This window comes from Zalophus californianus, chromosome 8 (genome assembly GCF_009762305.2).
Source record: "Zalophus californianus isolate mZalCal1 chromosome 8, mZalCal1.pri.v2, whole genome shotgun sequence".
Classification (NCBI taxonomy): domain Eukaryota; kingdom Metazoa; phylum Chordata; class Mammalia; order Carnivora; family Otariidae; genus Zalophus; species Zalophus californianus.
In genome coordinates, this window is record NC_045602.1 from 53,578,784 (window position 1) to 53,599,085 (window position 20,302).

General features: G+C 47.7%; 1 long non-coding RNA gene across 2 annotated transcripts in view; it reads left to right on the plus strand.

Moving 5' to 3' along the window:
* The first annotated feature begins 293 nt into the window (after positions 1-293).
* LOC113937337 overlaps positions 294-20,302 on the plus strand; it is a 53,490-nt gene continuing 33,481 nt past the window's right edge. For both annotated transcript variants that reach the window (XR_003524597.1, XR_003524598.1), the window contains exon 1: positions 294-423. This is a non-coding gene — a long non-coding RNA (uncharacterized LOC113937337). The remainder of the gene's footprint in view (positions 424-20,302) is intronic.

Sequence of the window (20,302 nt, forward strand, 5' to 3'; positions counted from 1 at the left end):
GACCACAAGGGGGCGTGTGGAGACCCCAAAGGGCCCGTGGTCGCAGGGACCAGCGCTTCTTGGCGGCCCCAACCCGCCGCAGTAACAGGGCGAGCACGGTATTGCTTTGGAGCAGCTCCCTACCCGCTCCTGGCTCAGAAAATCCCCCAGAGTGCTCTGAACACAGAGATAGTCGCCTGCAAGATGCGGCCATCCTGCCTCAGGGTCAGGGCAGGGGTGAACGAGCTGGTGTCCGCAGGGCACGGGCCCCTAGGCTGAAAGCTGCGTTTCTCTCTGTCCTTTAGATTTCTGTGGTTTCTTTCCGACCCCTTGACTGGATCCAGGAAATGGCTGTGGCCTGGGTGAGCGGGGCCTGGAGTCCTGGCTGCCTGGGGAAAGAGGAGCAGCGGAGAAGTGGGCTCCGGCTGCTGGGTGACCACTCAGGTGCGTGTGTAAAATTAGGCGCTGCATTTACACGCGACACGCCCTCCTACAGTTGTGCAAAGCCCCATGCCTGCCCTCTCTCCTACCTTTTGCTGGCTAAAGCCCATCTCGTGCCCACCATTTTAAATCCTTAGGAAGCTGGTTTTGTGAAGAGAATTCGGGAAGCTGGCACAACTACCTCCCCCAGCCAGAAGGTTGCGCTTTTGCCATTTGATCGTAAATTGCAGCTTTCTGGGGCTTTCTAGTTCAGGTGTTGAAAGCAAGAAAGTGAAATTTAACTGTAAATATCTTTCTCCTTAAAATTGTTCTCTTATGCCTGTTTTCTCCTTGGCTGCTACCCCTTTGGCACAAGGAACACAGCCAGGCTGGGCTTATTTTTCAGTCCACAGCCCAGTGGGGACCAGAGAAGAATGTTGGTGTCCTCAAGGCAAGCGCGCCGTCTGCCTCAGGACCCTGGGCTGTGGTGTGACCGGGGCACCGTTGTCTTATTAACTGATAAAAGGAGGCAACACTGAAAAAGAACAAAGGACTTTATTTGGGTTCTCGGGATTACAGTTTGGGGGGAGCACAGATTCTGAGGTAACCAGAATCCTATGTTGAGGAAAGCAAGGATTTTTTTTTTATGAGAAAGAAGGAAGGGGGTAATTACATGATTTAGATAAAGAAGAGAAACAAAAACCCCTTTTAATTTGGTGTGGACCCATTGAGCCACTTCTGATGGCGATCGTATTGATTATTTTATTGGTGCTATCAAATGAAACTATCCCTGGTATGTATTAATTAGCTTTACTGTCCTCATATGACCTAAATGCCAGTTGCTCTGCTGAAATTTTATGAGCAACTGCTTGTAAAACTATTGCCGCTTCTGGCCCAGTTCAAGAGTTCATTAGTTGGAAAAGAAAACGGAACTTCAAAATGGAGTCTCCTATGTCCAGAAGTTTTATACAATTCCACAGTCTCTGGCTGGAGCTAAAACGAGGGTCCAAGGGGAGCAAGATTTCTGCCCTGATTTGGAAGTTGGGTCTGCTGATTCAAATGCTTGCTTCTTGCTCAGTGAGCAATGCCCTGGGGCAGAGAAGGGCCAGTGTGCGGCCTCTGAGGCAGCCAGCTTGTGGGCTCATCTTTTTTTTTTTAAGGTTTATTTATTTATTTATTTATTTGACAGAGAGAGACACAGCGAGAGAGGGAACACAAGCAGGGGGAGTGGGAGAGGGAGAAGCAGGCTTCCCGCCGAGCAGGGAGCCAGATGCGCGGTTCGATCCCTGGACCTGAGCCGAAGGCAGAGGCCCAAGGGCTGAGCCTCCAGGTGCCCCGCTGGGGGCTTATCTTTATGGCGGGCTTGGAGTAGCTGGCTTGGTGGCGGTCGGGGGGAGAGCTGATCTGACCTGAGATGAGCTGGGCTAAGAGATGCAGGCAGGGAGTGCCAGTCACATCCACCTGTAGGTACAAATGGGTCAACCGTTGCCTTGGCCTTGACCCCCAAAATGCCTGAGCAGCTTGCCATTGTTTGACCGGTATTGTGTGGCTTGAAGCAGTTTCCTACTAGAGTCAAACCACGTTTCAGTCAACTTCACAGCCTCCTGCCCACACAGGGCCCCGGCCTCCACCCCCACAGCTAGCCTTAACTCTCCTGAGCCTCACTTGGTGCACTGTCGTAGAAGAGCCCGTCTCGGTGGTCCTGGCTCGGCCTCCACATCGCATCAGTACGAGGCTGCCCTGGCCCGGAAAACCAGACACGGCTGTCTGTCTTTCCTGCTATCCCCTGCAGAGGGGTGGGGACGCTTTTCTCTTCGTGCCCAGCAATGCAGCTGAGATCAGGCCGACATTTTGAAGAGGGCTGTACCGGAGGCCTGGACAAGCGGAGGGCAGTGAGATGCAGAGCACCTGCGTATCCCCCCCACCAGATGTGGGGGCTCTTTAGGGCCATCAGCCTGTCTTCAGGGGCATCTCCCTGCAGCGATGTAATGGCCATCCTCTTTCCTCCCAAGGGTGGGCCCTGTCTATACTCACTGCACCCAGGCCTTCAAGCAGGAGAGAGAGAGTGGAGACTTGAATTCACCCCTGGGACAGAACTTACTTTGTCCCCAGGCCCAGAAAGAAGAGGAAATGCCTTTTCACTGCAGCTTGGGACTCAGATCCCCTCATTCCCTGTGCAAGGATCTGCCTTTCCCAGGACATCTGACAGAGAGGTTGCTCGTCCAGTTCTGGAGAGGGATAGCAGCCCCACTGGAAGGGTGGCCCTGTAGGGTGGGCACTGCAGGGCCGAGGTGCACCAGCAGCTGCATGGCCTGTATCCGTGTGTGGAGAACAGCACGAATCCAGCCCCTGAGCCTCCGGGAAACTCATGTTTGCCCAGAACATCCACATTCAGGTTCCTGGTGGCTGCCCACTTCCCCTCGGGATCACAGATGGGCCTTGGCTGCACACAGGTGGTTTCTCAGAAAAAGGTGAATCTTCCTCAGGGGTGGATTTCAGTATGGACTCCTGCTTTGGACCCAAACTGCTTGGAGCCTTAGGATGTAGCTTCTCTGGAGCTTAAAGCCTCCAGGCTCAGGTCCCAGCTGGAGCACCACATGGGGTTCTTTGCTCATGTCTGTCCCCTTTTCCCCACACCAGCAATTTTAAAGCCCTCCATTCCCTTCAACCTCCTGTGATACTACTTGCTCTCTGTTATTGGCAGCTACCCTATTTTCGGGAGAAAATAGAACCAGTAATACACCTGCCTCAGGTTCCAACAACATAAGTACACTACACAACATAATGATGTAATTACACATAACTACACAGGAATAGCAGCTCCCGGCCTCTCCCCCACTTTTTCCTGTCACACTGGAGGAGGCTTGCTGTCCTACTAAACCTGGCTCCCCCATGTTCAGACCGATGGCTGTGTGGGAGGCAGCCTTTAAAAAGTCTTTGGTTCTGTATTGTCCTCTCTTGCTCCTTCACTTACTTGCTCTCCTAGAAGCAGGCTGCCATGTTGTGAGCTGCCCCATGGAGAGGCTCATAAAGCAAGGAACAGATTTCCTCAGTCCAAGAGCCTGAGAGGAACTGAGTCCTGCCAACAACCCTGTGAGTCAGCCTGGAAGCAAACCCTCCCTCAGTCAAGCCTTCAGATGAGGCCGCAGCCCCAGCAGACACTTTGACTGAGAGCCTCTGAGCCAGAGGACCCAGGGAAGCCCATCCAGATTCCCAGCTCACAGGAACTGTGAGATAATCAGTGTTTAGAACTATAAACTGCTAAATTTTTGAGTAACTTATTAGACAGCTATAGATAACTAATACAGGGGCTCTCAGGCTTGTCAATTTTTCAGCCCTGAAAATTTTGAAAAAATTTTGGGATCCACATAAGTTTGCCTCCTTTTTATTTTCCAAAATACGTCTGGAAAAAAGACAACCCATTTTCACTTTCCTTAATATTTTTATAAAAGAAGGAGCATTTTTCATTGTAATGATTTTTTTTAATCACAGTCAAGAGTGTTGTTTGCCAGCAATACAATTCATCCATTTAAAATTTGAGGAATTTTGATGACTATAAGTAATTGTATACTAACTCCCATCATCAGGATACAGAAGGGCTTCCTCATCCTAGAAAGTTTTCTCATGCTCCTTTACAGTCAGTTCCCTCCTCTCAACCTGGGCCTCACTCAACCTTTGATGTGCTTAAGAGGAAATACATTTGAATATAAAAAAACTTAGAAAGGCTGTCATCTCAAAATAAAAGGCGACATTTAAACTGAATACATTTAAATTTGTGAACCAACTTTAATCCATTCATACATGGCCTCATTTACTCCTAGACTGATGGCTTTTCTGTAGGCTGTTCTGCCATCTGTATTAGGAAGCTAGGCTGCTCTCACAGAGTTCCTGACGCAGGGGCTTAACTAAGACAGAAGAGTTTTTAGTCCCTCACATTCTGTTGCAGAGGTAGGTGGGCAAGTTAGGGCAGGTGGAGGCCCCTCTCTACAAGGGCAGGGTCACCCAGGAACCCAGGCCAGGGGACCAATTCTGCCAATCTCTGTGAGTGATGTCCTTCTTGGGTCCAAAGTAGCTGCTGCAATTTCCTAGCAAATAGGAAGGGAGAGAATGTGCAGAGCAAGTGTCTTTAAGGAAATAACCCTGAAATGTCACTTGTAAGTTTGGGTAGTACAGCATTGGCTCAAGTAAGTCAGATGACAACACCTAGCTGTATGGGAGGCTGGGAAACATGACTGTCCTGGGAAACCAGGGCCCAGTTAAAAGCTGGAGGATTCTGTTACTAACCAAAAAAAGGAGATAGCAGGATCCTCTTTCTTCTAAACTGTCAACCTCTGCCTGTCTTCTGGTTCTAACCATCAGCATTTCAAGTGTTTCTCATCTTTAAAAATACCTCCTTGGACTCCTCACACTCTATCCCTTTCCTCCTAGTCAGTCCTCAACCTGGCATACCTCTGAGACCCTGGGATCTCATTTTTGTTGAATTCATGCTTCCCAGTGCTTCCCTTACTGGATGTTTCTTCAGCTTCTAACTTACTGATGTTCTTTCCTTCATTCATTTGCTATCATAACTTCATATTTATTTGTTTTCTATTTTTAAAAATTTTAATTCCAGGGTAGTTAACACACAGTGTTGGAATAGTTTCATGTGTACAATGTAGTGATTCAGCACCTCTATAGATGACCCAGTGCTCATCACAGTAAGTGCACTCTTAATCCCCACCCCGCCCCCACCTCCCCTCTGGTAACCATCAGTTTGTTCTCTAGATTTAAGAGTCTCTTTATTGTTCTTTTGTTTTGTTTCTTATATTCCACATGTGAGTGAAATCGTATAGTATTTGTCTTTCTCTGACCGGCTTATTTCACTTAACATTATACTCTCTAGATCTGTCCATGTTGTTGTAAATGACAAGATTTCATTCTTTTTTTTAATGGCTGAATAATATTCCATTGTATGTATATATACAAATATATGTACACACACACACACACACACACACACACACACACACACACACACACCCCATCTTCTTTATCCATTCATCTATCAATGGACACTTGGGCTGCTTCCATAGTTGGCTAATGTAGATAATGCTACAACAAACATAGGGGTACATATATCCTTTCAAATTAGTGTTTGCATATTCTTTAGGTAAATACCCAGTAGTGCGATTACTGGATCATATGGTAATTGTATTTTTAATTTTTTGAGGAACCTCCATACTGTTTTTCATAGTGGCTTCATCAGTTTGCATTCCCACCAATAGTGTATAAGGGTTCCTTTTTCTCCACATCCTCATCAACACTTATTGTTTCCTGTATTTTTTATTTTAGCCATTCTGACAGGTGTAAGGTGATATCTCATTGTGTGTTTGTGCTTTTTTAAAAGATTTATTTGAGAGAGTGAGTGAGCACACGTGTGTGTGCTTGAGCAGGTGTAGGGGCAGAGGGAGAGGGAGAAAGAGAATTTCAAGCAGACTCCCTGCTGAGCATGGAGCCCAACGCAGGGCTCCTTCTCACAACCCTGATATCGTGACCTGAGCTGAAATCAAGAGTCAGACACTGAACCAACTAAGCCACCCAGGCGCCGTGTGTGTGTGTTTAAGATTTTATTTTATTAAAGATTTTATTTATTTATTTGACAGAGAGAGTGCGAGAGCACAAGCAAGGGGAGTGGCAGGTAGAGGGAGAGGGAGAAGCAGGCTCCTTGCTGAGCAGAGAGCTGGATGTGGGGCTCATTCCCAGGACCCTGGGATCATGACCCGAGCCAAAGGCAGATGCTTAAGCAACTGAGCCACCCAGGCGCCCCAAGATTTTATTTTTAAGTAATCTCTACACTCACCGTGAGGCTCAAACTTTCAATCCCGCCATCAAGAGTTGCATGCCCTACTGACTAAGCCAGCCAGATGACCCTCATTGTGGTTTTGATTTGCATTTCCCTGATGCTGAGTGATGTTGAGCATCTTTTCATATGTCTGTTGGCCATCTATATGTCTTCTTTGGAAAAATGTCTATTCATGTCTTCTTTCCATTTTTAATTGGATTATTTGTGTTTTTTTGTGTTGAGTTTTTTTGTGTTGAGTTGTGTTGAGAATATATAAAATTCTTTGTATGTTCTGGATATTAACCCCTTATCAGATATGTTATTTGTAAATATCTTCTCCCATACAGTGGTTGTCTTTTCATTTTGTTGATTGTTTCCTTTGCTGTGCAGAAGGTTTTTATTTTGATATAGTCCCAATAGTTTATTTTTGCTTTTGTTTCCCTTGCCTCAGGAGACATGTCTAGAAAGATATTGCTACGGCTGATGTCAGAGAAATGACTGCCTGTGCTCTCTTCTAGGATGTTTATGGTTTCAGGTCTCACATTTACATCCTCAGTCCATTTTGGAATTTATTTTGTGTGTGATGGAAGAAAGTGGTCTAGTTTCATGCTTCTGCATGTAGCTGTCCAGTTTTCCCATCATCATTTGTTGAAGAGACTTCTTCCCATTGCATATTCTTGTCTTCTTTGTCAAATACTAATGGACCATATAAGTGTGGGTTTATTTCTTCATAACCTCATATTTAAAACATTCATTTCATCACTCCTCATTAGTCCCTGCTTTGGGTGACTCCTGCTGCCTTTTGTCATCTCCCAGCAAGTCCCAGGGCACTGCTCTCTTGTCTTCTTTCCTCTGCACACTCACCTGAGTGGATCCACTCCCAGGATAGGTCAGTTAAGATTGTGTTTGGCTGCATGTGATAGAAACCCAACAAATGGTGGCTGATAGAAGCAGAGGGCTCATCTTTCTCAGGGAACAGGGAGTGTGGGGGCAGGCCATCGGTTCAGGGCTGACTTTTACACACCTGCTTTGCTAGCCTTCATGCATGGCTCTTTTCTTTCTGGCACAATAGGCTGCCACATCTTCAAGCATCACATCTGCATTCCAGGTCGGACAAAGAAGACAGGAAAGTGGCAAAAGGAAGATGCTGGCTGAATGTGTTACATTTCATCAAAGCTGTTTTTTTCTGATTCCCCCCGCCCAGAACTTGTGTTTCAGAACAAAGTCCACAGCCTCTTCTAGCTATGAGAGTGTCATGGGAAGTGAGAAGTCTAGCCAGGCACAATGCAGACCTGAAAAAAACAAAACAAAACAAACTGGCAGTATTAATAAGAAAGAGAAGAGATGAATACTGGGTGGGAAAGTCGCAGTGGGCACCACTCATGATGTTAGCACCTATCTGCTGACGATTCAGAAATTCATATTTTCTATACAAATGCCCAAGGAGCACATAAAACAGTCACTCATCGTCAGGGAGATGAACACTGAAACTACACAGAGATATCGCCTCACACCCATTAGGATGGCTACAGTGAAAAACAACAGACACAAGTGTTCATGAGGATGTGGAGAAACTGGAACCCTTGTGCCTTGCTGATGGGAATGCAAAATGGTGCAGCTATTGTGGAAAATAATATGGCAGTTCCTTAAAAAGTTAAGTGAATGATTACCATATGATCCAGCAATTACTTGTCTAGGTATACACCCAAAGGAATTGAAAACAGGGACTCAAATAGATATTTGTACAACCATATTTATAGTGGCATTATTCACAGTTGCCAAAAGATGGAAGCAATCCAGATGTCCATTGACAGATGCAAGGATAATCAAAATGTTGTATACAGTTGACCCTTGAACAACATGGGTTTGAAATTAGTGGGTCCGCTTACATGCAGTTTTAAAAATAAATATGGTACAGTATGGTAAACATAGTTTCTCCTAAGATTGTCTTAATACTTTTTTCTCTAGCTTACTTTATTGTAGGAATACAGTATATAATACATATACAAAATATGTTAATTGATTGTTCACGTTATCAGTAAGCCTTCTGGCCACCAGTAGACTATTAGTAGTTAAGTTTATGGGAGGTAAGAGTTATGTGCAGATTAAAAAAATAAAAAAAATTTTTTTTAAGATTTTATTTATTTGACAGAGAGAGATAGTGAAAGCAGGAACACAAGCAGGGGGAGTGGGAGAGGGAGAAGCAGGCTTCCCACCGAGCAGGGAGCCCGATGCGGGGCTTGATCCCAGGACCCTGGGATCATGACCTGAGCCGAAGGCAGAGGCTAACGGCTGAGCCACCCAGGTGCCCCCCTCCCAATTTCTTTTGAAAGTAGTCTCCGCATCCAGATAGAGCCCAGTGCAGGGCTTGAACTCACAATGCTGAGATCAAGACCTGAGCTGAGATCAAGAATCAGATGCTTAACTGACTGGGCCACCCGGGCGCCCCTATATGTGGTTTTTTTTTTCACTGTGCTGAGGGTCGGCACCCCAGCCCCCAGTGTGTTCAAGGATCAACAGTGTATGTACAATAGAATAGTAATAAATCTTGAAAAGGAATGAAGTTCTCATCATGCTACAGCAGGCATGAAACTTGAAAATATTATGCTAAGTGAAAGAAAGACACAAAAGGACAAATGTAAGGAGTCCACCTATATGAGGATCCTAGAATAGGCAAATGCATACAGACACAAGGGCCACTAGGGCTGGGCAGTTACTAAGGTAGTGACTAAGGGCTGAGGAGGCGGAGGGGTGGGGAGTTATCACTTAGTGGACACAGAGTTTGCTTTTACAAGATGAGAAGAGTTCTGCAGATGGATGATGGTGGTGTTTGCACAACAGTGTGAATGTGCTTACTGCTACTGAATTGTCCTCTTAAAAATGGTTAAAATGGTAAATTTTGTGTTATGTATATAGTACCACAATGAAAAAAGTCCTTATCTGCAGTATTGAACTCCCATGATTTCAAGACCCATTTATTCAGGTGCTAGGCATTTTAATTTGGAGATCTCACCTCCAAAATCTGCTCAGAACTGAACTCATGAGGTCCCACACTGTGCTCTAAGTCTTAGCCCTCCAAGAACACACTCACAGGCTTAGTCACTGGCCTGCAAAGCTTTGCACGCCAGGACGGGAGGCACAGGAGCTCCGAGCTCCCTGCCACGAGGGAATGGGAGGGTCTGGACAGCCTCCAGCCTCGGCCTTAGGCTTATGGGAACTAACCTCCTCTATGGCCCTTGGCTCCTTCAGGCCGGCCCAGATTACCTCCCCTCCAACAAACATACAAACAAGCAAACAAACAACTGCTTCCTCTTTTCCTTCTGGCGGGTTCCTCTTTGGAGCCCTTGGTGTCTTTTCCCAATTTGATCTTCAGAGAAGACCATCCATCCTGTCCATGTTGCCAGGTTTGGGACAAGCAGCTGGGCTCTTCCTTGGCCTGCAGCACTCCCTTTTTCCAGAATGCTGCCTGTCACAGAATGTCAGAGAGAGAGGAAAGCCTTGTCAAGCCTCCCCGAGTTCTGGCACACCCTTTCCTCAAGACCAGGGGCTTACCGGGGATGTGATGAATCAGCCAGCATCCGTCCTGGTCCGCTCTCATGCCCGCACCTGCTGTGAAACTTGTTGAATATACCCTAGCCTGAGTCTGCAGGTTGCTGCTCTGTGCAAAGAGGTCGTCCACTGCCTCCTATGAGAAGGAGGGTTTTCTCCAAAGGGACTTGCAGTGTCTGCCTAAGTATGAAAGAGTTGGCATAATGTGAAGCTTCCCGCGTCCCCCAACCCATTTCTACACACACAAATTAATTCTCAAGTTGAACCATATGAAAACTGCATACGAAATTTACTGGGAGACGTGCTAGTTAACCGTGAGTCTGGGAGAAAAGATTTAGCTTCGGGGAACATTTCTGGTTGTATCTGGTATGGGCAACAGCTCAGGCACATGAACGATTTCATTAATAACCACTGAAGGCCAGATCGGAGAGTGGATTTGTTATCTGTTGCTGTGTAACAAATGACCCCAAAATTTAGTGGCTCAAAACAACAATATTTATTATCGCACAATTTTTATGGGTCAAGAATGGCTTGACTGGGTCCTCAGGCTCAGGGTCCCACAAGCTTCAGTCAAGGTCCCATCAGGGCTAGCAGCGTTTCTAGGCTCAGTTGGGCAGGGTCCTCTTCCAAGTGCACTCAGTGGTGGTTGGCAGGATTCAGCTCATTGATGGTGGTCGGCCAGAGGCCACCATCAGTTTCTTGCCACGTGGGCCTCTCCGTGGGGCAGCTCATAGTGTGGCAGCTGGCTTCATCAGAGCAAGCAAGCTAGAGGAGCCAGAGAAAGTGTGAGCGAGACAAAATACCATCTTAAAATCTCAGAAGTGACATCCGATCACTTTCGACTCTTTTCTGCTAATGAGAAATATGAAACCAGGGGATGCCTGGGTGGCTCAGTCAGTTAAGGTCATGATCCCAGGGTCCTGGGATGGAGTCCTGCATCGGGCTCCTTGCTCAGTGGGGAGCCTGCTACTCCCTCTGCCTGCCGCTCCCCCTGCTTATGTGCATGCTCTCTCTCTCTGACAAGTAAATAAAATCTTAAAAAAAAAAGTGTGAAACCAGGTCTAGCCCACATTTGAGTGGAGGGGCTACACCCCTCCAGGAGGTGGGGCCGTCTTAGGGAGCCATTTTAGAAGCTGCCTACCACAGAGCTGTCTTCCGGCGCAGGATGTTTCATCTTGCAGGGAACTTTGATGGATCAATGAAACCGAGGAAAGATTAGGTGGATAAATAAGCTGACAAATCTTTGAGCGGCTCTCCCCTGTTCTCTGCAGCTGTCTCTCCTACTAACATTGATGTTTTTAAGCACAGATGGTGAAGTTGCAGAGAATTGGAAGGACAAGGTTTCCTCCTTGGACTTTGAAGAAGGAGAGAGCGCTTGTTCTCAAGCTGACTTTCCTCTCCTTGTCTGACTAGCTCCCCGTGGTTTGGCTTTGCTCTGTGGTTTGATCGCATGGCTGGGCAGGGAGATGGCTTAACCCGCCCAGGCTCCTAGGCAGCATGCAGCCCTGGCAGGGCTGATTTCAAAGTGAATCATCAGTCAGAATAAGCCTTCACCAACATAATGAGCAGAAACCCATGTCTTTGCTACAGATGCACCATGATAGATCATACTCTGTGTTTTTGCATGAGCTGTTCCCCATCTGAAATGCCCTCCCCACCTTGCCTATCCATCCTTCCAGGTGCTCCTTCATGAACCTTCCCAATGATTCCTGTCCACACAGCACCTTCCATTTCTTCTCTGCAGTTGCAGGGCAGCTCATGTCCGTGCCACCGGGTTTAGCTCCTGGTTACATCCTGCATCGTGAGATTCTTTATTTTCCACATGTGGGCCCTCCTGCCCTGCCTCCAATGAGAGGCCAACTTCCTCAGGGCAAAACTGCTGTCTGATTCCTTCAGACCCTCACTGATACACAGCCCAGGACGGAGCTCACTGATATTTGAGGGCAGAGGCCCAGTCAGGTCTCATATTTCGAGCCTCTCCAAGCTCCTTGCGCTGTACCTGCCCGCGGCAAGCTTTCCCTGAACTAGTGGAAATTGGATGCGTCTGTGGCATCTGCAGAGATGGCGCCTGTTACGAAGGAGGGTGAGGGAGAGGACTGTGGCCTCTCCCTCAGGCACCGGTGCTGTGGGCAGAACTCGCTTCCACTCACATCCCGCTCTGCTCCTTTCACGTGTCCTGGTCCACAGGGCCTCTGTGATGCCGGCACTCCCAAGGCATCTCGGTCAGGCCCGCTGTCCTGGGGGCCCGGGCTGCATTGCCCACGTGGTGATGTCCAGTCTGGGGAAATCTCTCAGGCTGGGAAAGGAAATCTGGATCTTTATTTCTGGGCAAGCAACTCCCAACATTCCTGCCTTTTGGAAAGGGTGGTTGTTTTTCTGCTTTGAAGGCAGTCGAAGGGAAATGTGGGAGGCGCGGCCTGGGGGCTGGCCGGGGCGGTCCGGGTGCAGTGCTGCGGACGCTGGAGTTGGCCTCTTGCAAGTTTCATCGTGTGGATTCTTACTCCAGCTCTGCAGGTCCAACTCAGGGGACAAGGCCTGAAGTGTCCTGGTGCCTCGGTTTGCCACCGGGAACGGGAGGCTCTGTGGTCCTTCTGGTGCAGCTGGGGCTCCCATGACTGTGACTGGTAGTGGGGGCGGGGGGAGGGTGGTGGGCTGGCCCGGAGTATTCCTCACGTTCTCCTGGGCTCAGCACCTACAACCAGCGTTTACTGGGCACCCACTGTGCTCCCGGCTTTGGGAGGGTGGACACTGAAAACACACAGTCCAGGATGGTGGGCCTTGCCCTGGAGGAGCCCTCGCGGCCTGAGGGGAGGGGGACAGGGTGACATCAGAGCTTTGCATCTCTTGCTGTGGGGGCTTGGGGCCTTGAGGAGGGGCCACCTCTGGCGGGAAGCAGCAGGGAAAGCCAGAGGAGGCCACGCTTAAGCTGGGTCTTGGCAAGTAGGAATTTGTTGCCTGGAGCTGAGGATTTTTGACAGAGAAAATGGACCGTGTGTGAAAACCCAGGGGCTGACATTGCGCAGTGTGTTTGGGGATGCAGAGTGGGTTTGGCCGGGCTATCGTGTGAGGCTTTCAAGCCGGAGGGAAACATTCAGGCTTGTGTTTTGGAACAATCACTGTGTCCGGTGTGGAGGGAGGGCTGGGGGGGCGGGAGAGCAGTGGGCACGCCTGTAGATGCTCTGGAGCGGACGCTGTGAGAGGATGGGGGGAGAAGGAGGCCATGCAGGAGACGTGAGGGGAGAGCGGCCAGGGTTGCTGCTGGCTGTTTCATGTGCATGCGCGTGCACCTGTGCAAGTATGAGTATGTGTGAGTGTACAGGAGTGAGCGCATGTGCCTGCACGTGTGTGCATGCAGGTATGAGTGCGTGCATGTGTGCGAGCGTGCGTGGGGACTGTGCGAGGGTATGAGAGAGAAGAGCTGGGGAGCCGACATTTAGTGACCTTCGTATTGTATGCTTCATTGTACATTTTAGTAAACTGAGGCTCTAATATGTTAAACAACTTCCTTTCTTCATTCAATGAATATTTGATCACCTTCCATTTGGAGGGCATATTTTCTGTTTTGCCACTTTTAGTCCTTCTGGAAACATTTTAAAGGAGTTACAATTATCTCCTTATTTTATAGATCGGGAAACTGAGGCTCAGAGAGATAAAAATCCTGGTAAGATTGAGTGGGGTGTCAGGTACTCTACATGGACACCATGACAAATGTCAGCTGGGACTCTTTCAGACACATGGGCTTCTCATTTTGGAAACCCCAAGTCGTTTCTCTCTCTTTCTCTCTCTCTCTTTTTTTTCATTAAATTTTTTATTGTTATGTTAATCACCATACATTACATCATTAGTTTTTGATGTAGTGTTCCATGATTCATTGTTTGTGCATAACACACAGTGCTCTATGCTGAACGTGCCCTCTTTAATACCCATCACCAGGCTAACCCATGGCCCCACCCCCCTCCCCTCTAGAACCCTCAGTTTGTTTTTCAGAGTCCATCATCTCTCATGGTTCATCTCCCCCTCCGATTTACCCCCTTCATTCTTCCCCTCCTGCTATCTTCTTCTTCTTCTTTTTTTTTTCTTAACATATATTGCATTATTTGTTTCAGAGGTACAGATCTGTGATTCAACAGTCCTGCACAATTCACAGTGCTCACCATAGCACATACCCTCCCCAATGTCTATCACCCAGCCACCCCATCCCTCCCACCCCCTACCAGTCCAGCAACCCTCAATTTGTTTCCTGAGATTAAGAATTCCTCATATCAGTGAGGTCATATGATACATGTCTTTCTCTGATTGACTTATTTCACTCAGCATAACACCCTCCAGTTCCATCCACATCGTTGCAAATGGCAAGATCTCATTCCTTTTGATGGCTGCATAATATTCCATTGTGTATATATACCACCTCTTCTTTATCCATTCATCTGTCAGTGGACATCTTGGCTCTTTCCACAGTTTGGCTATTGTGGACATTGCTGCTATAAACATTGGGGTGCACGTACCCCTTCGGATCCCTACATTTGTATCTTTGGGGTAAATACCCAGTAGTGCAATTGCTGGATCGTATGGTAGCTCTATTTTCAACTTTTTGAGGAACCTCCATACTGTTTTCCAGAGTAGTTGCACCAGCTTGCATTCCCACCAACAGTGTAGGAGGGTTCCCCTTTCTCCGCATCCCCAACAACATCTGTCATTTCCTGACCTGTTAATCTGACTGGTGTGAAGTGGTATCTCATGGAGGTTTTGATTTGGACTTCCCTGATGCCGAGCGATGTTGAGCACTTTTTCATGTGTCTGTTGGCCATTTGGATGTCTTCTTTGGAAAAATGTCTGTTCATGTCTTCTGCCCATTTCTTGATTGGATTATTTGTTCTTTGGGTGTTGAGTTTATAAGTTCTTTATAGATTTTGGATACTAGCCCTTTATCTGATATGTCATTTGCAAATATTTTCTCCCATTCTGTCGGCTGTGTTTTGGTTTTGTGGACTGTTTCTTTTGCTGTGCAAAAGCTTTTTATCTTGATGAAATCCCAATAGTTCATTTTTGCCCTTGCTTCCCTTGCCTTTGGCGATGTTTCTAGGAAGAAGTTGCTGCGGCTGAGGTCGAAGAGGTTGCTGCCTGTGTTCTCCTTTAGGATTTTGATGGACTCCTGTCTCACATCTAGGTCTTTCAACCATTTGGAGTCTATTTTTGTGTGTGGTGTAAGGAAATGGTCCAGTTTCATTCTTCGGCATGTGGCTGTCCAATTTTCCCAACACCATTTGTTGAAGAGCCTGTCTTTTTTCCATTGGACATTCTTTCCTGCTTTGTCAAAGATTAGTTGACCATAGAGTTGAGGGTCCATTTTTGGGCTCTCGATTCTGTTCCATTGATCTATGTGTCTGTTTTTGTGCCAGTACCATACTGTCTTGATGATGACAGCTTTGTAATAGAGCTGGAAGTCCGGAATTGTGATGCCGCCAGCTTTGCTTTTCTTTTTCAACATTCCTCTGGCTATTTGGGGTCTTTTCTGGTTCTCTCTCTCTCTTTTTAACAAGGGGGTAACCTGGGTGCCTTTCAGAGTCCTCCAAGGATATAGGCAAGAAGGACTGAGGGGACAGGTAAGGATTTCTTAAAACAGTGAAGTCTATCAGCACAGCATCCTCCTTCCGGCACTTCCTCTAAGATGGAGGCTGGAGCAGCGACGCAGCAGAGAGGATTTCCGGGCGGGGCAGAGCTGTGGGATGGGGAGCCTGTAGGCTGGCGTATGTTAACACAGTGTTAAGTGGAAGAAGGAATGGTCACAATACATGCTGTAAACGAGCACTTCTCAATTTGACTGTGAATCTCGGCCACCCTGCTCTCTTGTTAAAGTGCCCGGCTGGGGCCTGAGATGCTGCGTTTCTAACGCACTTCCCGGCGTGGCCATACCACAGCGTCTGGACCATGCCGTGAGCAGCAAAAGATTGTAAAGGAAAAGAAATCAAGGTGCCCACCCGCGGTTAATGAAGAGGGGAACATGGACAAGAGTCTGAGGGAAAAAAGAATGAGTTTTCTTTTGGAGGTGTTGTGCTGGGGGCACTCACATTTTTCCTGTGGGGAATGGTGTGATGACCAGTGGGGTTAGTGTTCAAGGAGAGGTCAGCAAGAGGTCAGCGAGAGGTCAGAGGTGAAGATGCAGATCTGGGTCAGCTCCACCTTGGAGGTCAGAGTGGGTGCCTTGTGGGAAATGAAATTGCTTAAGGGGAGAGAGAGAGAGTGAGTTTGTGAAGAGAAGAAAGAATAGGCGCAGGATGAGACAAGACATTGAAGATGCTGGAAGAAAAGAGACGAGTGAAGCCTGACCAAGAGTGGTTAGAGTATTAGGGGAACAATCAGGTCGGGGGACAGAAACCAAGCGAGAAGAGTTGGGAGGAGAGGGAGTGCTGGGTCCTTCTCTCCCCTCCAGACCCTCCATGCCCACTCTCTCACAGTGCCCTGAGCCCTGGGAGGAGTGCCTGCCACACTGCAGCAATGGGCCCTGAAGAGGGCAGGCAGGGTGTTGGAGGGAAGGAGAGAGTTGGAGAGTGTACTTGCCAGGCTCTCAGCCACCATCAAGGCCTCTGCTCGTGCTGGGGGTGGCCCTCTCACACACAGCCGCTTGCGCTGGTAGCTCTTCTCTGTCACTGGCCCCGGTGTACTGCACCATTCCTTCTGACTAAAGGGACTACTGATAGAGGAGTGGGCTGGTTTAAGAAAGGCAAACAAGCTTGGGTACCGTCCATATCCTGTTTGGACCATCCCCAATATGGCGGGGATGGTACGCAGAACCAGAGGTTGCCAGAGGAAGCCTGGAACCAGGACATAGTGTTTTGCAATTGAGAGCTCTCCTTGTTTCTCCAGAGCCATTTCCCAAATATGATGGGCATAGTGAGTTGAGGGTTGAACGAGACTTGGGGAAGTATAGACTACTCCTTCAGGAAGTTTTGAAGAGACTGAGGGAATCCAGGCAGTTGCCAGAGGGAATCCTGGAGTTGAGGAAGGGGAATGAAGGGCGGGAGAGCCTGGAGCCCACTTATAGGCAGACAGGAAGGGTGCTGTCAGAGAGCGAGAGATGGAAGGTGGATGATGGGTGGAGGGGTCCTGGGCGTCCAAGGCCTCAGGATCAATACACGATGTGGAAGAGTCAGCTTTGTAAAGGAGGAGGCATATTTCCTCAGATGAGGAGGAAAGGATGGGTGGGCGATGAAACAGGGACTTTGTGGAGGGCAAGGGGCATCGGCACCCCCTCCCCTCAGGTGCTTTGATTTTTTTACTGACAGGAGGCAGACCTCCAGCTGAAAGTAAAGGGGGAAGGGCTGGGGAGGAAGGTTAGTAAATACTGTTGTCAGGAGAGACACCAGAAACCTCTGGAGAGAAATGAAAGGAGAGGTAGCAGCCAGGGGGCCTTTTCCGTGTTCTGTGGTCCCTGATCTCTTCACCATGTGGGCCCCCTTTATGCATTTGCCCATGCCCTCCCTCTGACAGGGCTTCTGCCACAGCAGCCTGCAGTGGATGCACTGTACTTGTGAGGGCTCTAGCCTTTGTGGGGCAATTACTTGTCTTTCAGAATTTCTCCTCCTTCCCCACTCTCTTCCAACATGGCATCTGTGTTCAGGGAGAAGCACATGAGTCCTCCTCAGTTTGCTTCCTGGCTCTGGCTGACCTTAGGAAGTAGCCTCCTCCTCTCAGATCTATGGACATCTGTCTGCAATTCACTCAACTCACCAGGGCACAACTCTGGCCCGGTCTGGAATTCCAGATGCAGGGCCTGCCTCCCTCTTACCTTCTGGGACTCTTTTTTGAAAGGGAGAATCTGATTGGCTCAGCCTAGCCAGTGGGTTGGTTTCTCCTGGGCGAGGTCTCCACTCATGTTTCCATCAGCTCTGGCCCACCTGTGGGGTCAAGTGTTACAAATATGGGCCCACAGCCTCACCCTTCAGCAGAAATTGTGGCTGGTGTATGAGCAAGTTTATGTAAGAGGCTCTTAATGAGATTAACACCCTCAAAAGAATTGAGTGCATCAGGCTTTGGATTGATGTGAATGTGATTGTTTCAGGAAAATTCCTTTGGTTATTTCTCTGGGATGCTGAAATCTCCCTAAGGGATAACAAGGAAGTAGCTAATGGCTCCCCAAAGATACTTCACCGTGAGGTAGAACTCTTTAAGAGAAAATAAGTGAGTTTTCTCATCCTTCCTATTTTCTTTATGACTCCAGCAGACAGATCTGACTGGTGGGGATGTGTATTCAGTGGCGGAGGTGGTGGAAATTAAACCTGTGAGTGTTCACCACTAATGCCTGGCCAGAGCTCCAGTTCCCATAGACAGAGAAAGCTCAAGATTGCAGGCCTGTCTGGGCCTCACAGCTCAGAGAAGAGGCTCCAATCTACTCTTTCTGGAAATAGTGGTGAGGTTTGGAAAGAGGTTGGGATTTGGAGTTGGAGGGTCTCATCTGAGCCCTCACACTGCACCATAATTTCAGGTGAATTTTTATCTCACTGAGATGATGATTTTCAAGAGACAGCATCTCCAGATGGATAATACATTGGGTTAAATTCCTACTAAGGTGTGGATTGACAGACTACTCAAACTTTCCCTTGGAGCCAGTTTTGACTCTAAGGACAGTATTGAGCTTTGAAGAGCAGGAGAAAAGAAATACCACGAGAGGAAGACGTCAGTAAGGATAAAGACCAGGAGTTCTATGAAGGAGATTTCTACACAGTTAGTCGGGGGCTGATTATTCTCAAGCCTGGGTGCATAGGTGTGGTGCCCACTGGGCTTTAAACATTCGTGTCCATGTAGCAGAAAGCCATCACTGGGAATGTTGGTAAGGGGTTTGTCTCTGTAATGGATTTCAAGACCTGGGGTCTGCTTTTCTTGACCTTCCTTTCCTGAGATACTTGCTGACTTTCCTCTTGACTTCCCACACCAGTCCTGTTTGAAAGTGATCATTTGGAACACGGTCAGCGTACTTCGCTCTGACCCTTTAGCCTGCTGACCCATGAAGGTATGTGTTCCCTCCACAAAGAGCCAATGTCCCTGGTTTATTGCTATTTTTCCTTAAAAAATAAAAACAAAAACTCGAGGACCTCTTTCCCAAAACAACAATAACAACAACAACAACAGTAACAACAAAGAGACCTATCTGGTTTGTTTCTTAAGAGGACAGTACTTCAGCAAGTCTCACAGGCCTTGTGTTTCTTTTGTAAAAGATTCCTGACTTAATGGCTCCCCAAGGACTTTGTAAAGATGATCTCATCCTCTGAAACTGGCAGGGAAGAAGCATTCTGATTTCGTTCCGGCACAAGAACAGAAAGGTGGTTGTTAAGCAGAAATTGTCCAGTCAGTAATCAGACAAGCCCAGCCCCTTCTTCCCAAAAAGATTCTTACCAAATTCTGGAGATACTCTTTGCAGGTAGGATCTACCCTAGATCCCAGCGTCATCTGCTTCTGGTCTCTATAAGAGGTTTTAAGGCCTGGTTGGTTTCTGGGCCTCTGTGAGGGAAAAGGGGACCCAGGAGGAGTGGGCTAATGTAGAATCCTTCCTACTACATAGAAATATGGGATAAAACAAAAACCAAATTAGTTCAGTTGCTGGAAATGAAGAGGGAATGGAAAAACATAGCCGGAAGTGGTGAGCGGTGCTGCAGAGAGCCAGGGGTGTGGGTGTGTCTGTCTCTGCTCTTATTAGGCTGGGGTAGGGCCCATGCAGAGATGCGAGTTAAGGCCTTGGGCCTGTGCCATGGAGAGGCCTGAACAAGAAAGCAAAAAAGGTGGGGCAACTGCAGGGCTGACCTCTCCATGAGAGGAGGACTAGGAAAAAAAAATCCATCCATTGAATCAGGAAGATGCCAGGGAAGTTTGCCTCTGCCTGGGTCCTGAGTAGAAAATATAAAAGCCTTTTGAGAAAAAAATGAAATCCCAACATTATTCTTTGAGAGGTTCTGGAGACTGAATGTATCCTGCCTATGAGTTGTGGATATCCTGAATTAAAAGAAATGCACATAAAAATTATGTTACTGCTAGGATACATGCAGAAGCAGTTGGAAAATCACTCTGGTCATAGGAGAGCTTGATTTAGCTAAGCTGAAGATGAACTTCCAGTAAAAAATGATAAAATACCTGTTGAAAGATCCACTATAAACAAGAACTTAGAGACACAACAAGCAGGAGGATCAGCAACTCCAAACTTAAGATCATAGAAATACAATCTGAAAGAGACCATTGATATAAGGATGTTTAAACAATTAAAGAGATAAAAGGAAAATGCAGAAGCCACAAGGAAAGAATAACACTAATGAGAAAGAATGGGCATAACGCTGATAATAAGTAGACTGGGGCACTCGGGTGGCTTAGTTGGTTAAGCATCTGCCTTTGGCTCCTGTCACGATCTTGGTGTTCTGGGATTGCGCCTCGTGTTGAGCCCTGCGTCGGGTTCCATGCTCATCGAGGAGCCTGCTTGTCCTTCTCCTTCTGCCTCTGCTCCGCCCCCGCCACTTCCCCCCATCCCCTCCCCCTGCTCATGCTTGCTCT